A 5,813-nucleotide genomic window follows, 5' to 3' on the forward strand; every position below is an offset into this window, starting at 1 on the left:
ACTTCCCTTACGGCACCGCATCATTATAGCCAATGAGGTCCGCCCAGGGAACAGCAATCGGCTCAGCAGTGACCAATGGGAAGGCGTGGTGGTTACTGTAGCAACCGTTGCCATGGAAATGAAGCTGCCAAGGATGGCGGCCCCACCCCACAAATCCCGCCCTCTGTAATGGTGAATTCACTTTTCGCTCAGCCCTGTAAAGTTCTTACCCATATAAAACCACCGGCTGACTTTAATAGAACACATGGAAATACTGTTGACAAACATATTTACTAATTACTCTTGTTAGCTGATATAAGCGGAAAGGCATAATTCTTTTGGCGTTAGTGGTAACTTAGTCCACGATAAAAATGTAACAAGGGTCCGATTATTATTACTATCTATCCTGGTGAGTTAGAGCTGAGTATGAAAAGCATTCCATGATCACTTCAGGCTTGAAATGCAGGTTGTAGGGCTGTGCACAACTTCCCAAGTGACACGAGTCAAATCCCAGAGCTGTGGCACCTTTCCCACTACACACCTTCGTCAACTTCAGGGCGCACTGAGGGGAAGCGGGGAGACCACTTTTAGTTATTATGCTATACTGTCTCCTAGTAGGAGCTCAATAAATAAACCACCATGACACACGGCGCTGACCTCTAAAGATCTAGCTGGTAGAACAGCCAGGTGAAAACTAAGATAGAGATTTCTGAAAATCCTTATACAGACACACACCTAATAAACAAAGACATCAGACTAGCAAACTTACTAGGTGTACCGGTTAGTAATGTGGATTTTTTCAATAGATGGAGTTACACATATGCGATTTGATATGTATGCTATTTTGTTGTATTGACAACAAGCTGCAAAACTTCATATGTCAAATTTGCTGAAAGTGTTAATATATTTTTACACTTAAAAATGTTGTATGTCGTGCCCCCAAAAAGAGCATTTGCAATAAGTTGTAATTCATTACTTTATTTTGAAGAAAAGTGCTGCTGAATACTTCAGGAAACTTATGGTGAACATGCTCCATCTCAAGATACTGGCTTAAATGCTTTAAAAGTGATGATTTTAATGTGAAAGACGAAGAACGTCCAGGTCAACCAAAAAAGTTTGAAGACCAACAATTACAAGCATTATTGGATGAAGATGCGTGTCAAACTCAAAAACAACTTGAAGAAAGATTAAACATTGTTCAGCAAACTATTTCTAATTGTTTACAAGCAATGGGAAAGATTTTAAAGGAAGGAAAATGGATGCCACATCAACTGAACAAAAGACAAATGGAAAACCAAAAAGTCATCAGTAAAATATTGCTTCAACAGCATGAAAGAAAATCTTTTTTTTTGCATCAAATTGTGACTGGTGTTGAAAAGTGGATTTATTTTGAGAATCCCAAGTGCACAAAATCATGGGTCAATCAACATCGACTGCAAGCCAAATCGCTTCGGAAAGACGACAATGCTGTTTGGTGAGATCAGGAAGGTGTGGTGTATTATGAGCTTCTAAAACCAGGTGAAACCGTTAATACTGATCGCTACCAACAACAAATAATCAAATTTGAACCACGCTTTAATCATGAAATGATCAAAATGTTCCAGAAGATACTGCAATTTTGCTTCATGATGACACACCATCACACACTTCAAAACCAGTTAAAGACACGTTGAAAGATCTTGCCTGGCAAGTATTAACCCACCGCTGTATTCAGCAAACCTTGCTCCTTCAGATTACCACTTGTTCTGATTGATGGCACATGTACTTTCTGAGCAGCACTTCAAAATGTACAAAGAGCCCTGACCAGTTTGGCTCAGTGGATAGAGCATCGGCCTGGGGACTGAAAGGTTCCGGGTTCAGTTCTGGTCGGGGGCATGTGCCTTGGTTGTGGGCACATCTCCAGTGGGGGGCATGCAGGAGGCAGCTGATCGATGTTTCTCATGACGTTTCTAGCTCTCTATCCCTCTCTCTTCCTCTTTGTAAAAAATCAATGATATATATATATATATATATATATATATATATATATATACACACACACACACACACACACACACTCACACACACACAAAGTGGAAAATTGGGACTCTGAATGGTTTGCCTCAAAACAAGGAAAGTTCTCCATAAATTACCTGAAAAATGGGGAAATGTAAAGCTAGCGATGGACATCACTTTGAATAAAGCACTTTTGATACTTCTCTTGAAATTATCGTGTTTTCTTTGAATAAAAACCGCATTGCTAACCAGTACACCTAGAAAGATGGAAGAGTTCTAGCTGACCATAGGGGAACATTATTCCCTCTCTTGGCCTTCTTTTTATATCCGTATTTTGAGTATGGCCTGTCATGGGATGTTCCCTATGAGATGCCATAAAGCAGTCGCTGGGAATTCATCCAGTGAGTGATATACAAATGCAGTGACCCGAGATCAAGCTCATGGAAGGTAATTAGAAGAGAGGGAAAAATATAAGGCAAGTTGTGATGAAAGGGAGTTAACCTGTTTGGTCAGAACACAGCTAATGTCTATCAATTATGTTCTTTCCAATAAAAATACAACACTAAGAAGAGCACTAATTTGTCTTTACATGGGGGAGCCAACTTAATGGAAAATTCACAAATAAGAGCAGGGTAACCAGCATCTATAGTATACAATATTGATCTGAAAGTGCCAGAAAATGCAGTTGGACATTCTTTTGAACAAATAAGAGGTCTAATGATTGGGAAGAAGATGGAAAAATTATCACTATTTACAGATGGTATGACTGTCTTCCTGAAAAAGCAAAGTAAAACTAAACAGGAAAAGTAAAAAAAAAAAAAAAAAAAAAGTTTAGTAAACAGGTGGGTCAAATAAAGGTATAAATCAATAACCTTTCATTGGAGGAAAGATGCAATGTAGAAAAAGGTCACTTTCATAATAGTAACATCAATAAAAATGTAGCACAAACTTAACCTATTTAATGAATTAAATAAAAATAAGAATGTAAGACATAGTCTTGTTTCCCAGATTGTAAGCCCTAAACAGCATTACCTATTATACGGAAACCTGGTTTCTTCAAGAAAATGGTAATTCTGGTTCTGGGACAGGATGAGCCTGGCTATCTTGTCACACCAGAAATAAAAGAAACCATCAAAGACTAGAAGCGTCAGTTCACCAACATGCTGGCAGAGAAGCTGGGGTCATTATCAGATTTGAAATATTTAAATTGGATAGAAAACGATTTCAGCAATGCAGACAATTAAGTGCATTATTGTGGGCGATGGTGCCATTGGTAAAATATGACTCCTAATATTCTACCCTATAAGCAAATTTCCATCTGACTATGTACCAACTGTTTTTGACAGCTTTGTAGTCACAACGATGATTGGTGGAGAGCCATATACTCTTAGGCTTTTTGAGGCTGCTGGACAAGAAGATGTGACAAGATTATGACTGCTGAGTTATTCACAGGCAGATGTATTTCTAATGTGTTTCAGTGGTCTCTCCATCCTCATTTGAAAACATTAAAGTGGGTGCCTGGGAGAACTCGCTACTGTCCATAGGCTCTTCTTGCTTGTTGGGACCCAAATTGATCTCAGAGATGACCCCTCTACTATTGAGAAACTTGCCAAGAACAAACCAAAGCCTATCCCTCCAGCGACTGAAGAAAAGATGACCTGAAGGCCATTAAATTTATGGAACGTTCTGCACTCACACAGAAAGGCCTAAAGAATGTCTGACGAAGCAATATTGGCTGCCCCGGAGCCTCCAGAACAGAAGAGCTGCAGGTGTGTGTTGCTGTGTTCATAAAACATCTCTCCAGAGCCCTTTCTGCACAGCTGGTGTCAGCAGCATACTAACAGCAATGTTGAAATCAAACTCAAGATGTCATAAAGCAGTCATTTTTGTAATAAAGAGGCTCTTGCCCACAAGAAAGAATATCTGAAGCAATTTATTGAATTCTTGGCAGCTGGCCCCTCAGCTCCCACTTTCTCCGAGAGCTGCCTTGACTACAGCTGACCGCCCTCCCAGCATTTCCCTGCAGAGAAGACCTACTGTCGGGCCTCTGGAGGGGCAATTCCTGGAGGGACTGCTTCAGCCAATCTAGGGTCTTGAATAAACAAAATCTATGCAAATAAATCACCATCTTGGGGTGGGGGTTGGGGGATAGATAGGCTTTTGCTGTTCACAGAGGGAATGCACAATCTGAACATGAAATAACTGTACTAGATTAAAGTATATCACATGTTAAAACCTACAAATAAAGTGATCAACCAAAGAACTTGTATGTATGCATATAAGCATAACCAATGGACACAGACAGTAGGAGGGTGGGAAGTGGCTGGGAGAGGTCAATGGGGAGAAAAGAAGACATGTACTATTTCTTTCAACAATAAAGAATTTAAATAAAATAAAAAACACATTAACAAATTTATAAATAATCAACAGTAACAATGAAAAACAAATGGTTTGGCGTCTTTAAAAACTAAATTGCAAGGGAAAAAATCCCACCTATACAGGAATTTGTCAATAAACAAAAATACTACATACGCACTTACCTTTTAACCAAGACATCCCCCTTCTAGGAATCTTCCCTGAAGATACACCTCCAACGGTATCAAACAGTCACAAGATTGATCACTGCAGCACTGTTTGTAACTGCAAATTACTGGAAACCTATGTGCTCTTACGTAAGACATAAGAAAAAGGTTGAATAAACTGTGTTATACCCACACAATGGAGTATGATGCATAGAAATAAGCTTTCTATGAACCAATGTGGATTCCAGGGTATTCTGTGAAGGAAAGAAAGCAAAATGTAAAGCAGCACCTATAGAATGTCACTCTTCATCTTAATATCCTAGTTTTTATCATTGTACTGTGGTTACATAAAACATTAATATTTTTAATGTTTTATGTAACCTATTCTGTACTATTTGAATACATTTTAGGTAAATATGTTCTCATTGGTTTTTGGAGAGGAGGGGATAGAAACATCAATGAGAGCCCAGTCGACATAGCTGAGTGGTGGGGCGTCTACCGATGAACAAGGTTGTGGCTTGATTCCCAGTTGGGGCACATGACAAGGTTGCGGGCTCGATTCCCAGTGTGGGGCGAGCAGGAGGCAGCCAATCAGTGGTTCTCTCTGATCATTAATGTCTCTATATCTCTCTCCCTCTCTTTTCCTCTCTGAAATCAGTAAGAAAACTATATTTTAAAAAAACAAAACATCGCCGGAACCGGTTTGGCTCAGTGGTAGAGCGTCGGGTCTGCGGACTGAAAGGTCCCAGGTTCGATTCTGGTCAGGGGCATATACGTTGGTTGCGGGCACATCCCTGGTAGGGGTTGTGCAAGAGGCAGATGGTTGATGTTTCTCTCATCGACGTTTCTAGCTCTCTATCTCTCTCCCTTCCTCTCTGTAAAAATATCAATAAAATTTATTTTAAAAACAAAACAAAACAAAAAAACATCAATTTTTCAGTCTATAATTAATCTGGGATTTAGTGTAAAGATCAAATTAGAGTTCAAGAAGAAAATGAATGAGCCAAAACCTGCGGACTGAAAGGTCCCAGGTTCGATTCCGGTCAAGGGCATGTACCTTGGTTGCAGGCACATCCCCAGTGGGGGGTGTGCAAGAGGCAGCTGATCAATGTTTCTCTCTCATCGATGTTTCTAACTCTCTATCCTTCTCTTTCTCTCTTTCAAAAATCAATAAAATATATATATTTTTAAAAATGAATGAAACTTTTATAACCTTGGAGGTGGTGAATACTTTTCTAAGCATAAGATAGCCATTTATTTTTAAAATAAAAATTTCAAGCTATTTTCAATTTCAGGAAAAAAGTCACCAAAAACATA

General features: G+C 39.3%; 1 pseudogene across 1 annotated transcript; it reads left to right on the forward strand.

Moving 5' to 3' along the window:
* Nucleotides 1-3,204: 3,204 nt before the first annotated feature.
* LOC311632238 (cell division control protein 42 homolog) lies at nt 3,205-3,856 on the forward strand (annotated as a pseudogene). Its single transcript has one exon. The product of its transcript is annotated as a cell division control protein 42 homolog (transcript).
* Nucleotides 3,857-5,813: the final 1,957 nt, after the last annotated feature.

This window comes from Pipistrellus hanaki (assembly GCF_964339955.1).
Source record: "Pipistrellus hanaki genome assembly, chromosome: 14".
Classification (NCBI taxonomy): domain Eukaryota; kingdom Metazoa; phylum Chordata; class Mammalia; order Chiroptera; family Vespertilionidae; genus Pipistrellus; species Pipistrellus hanaki.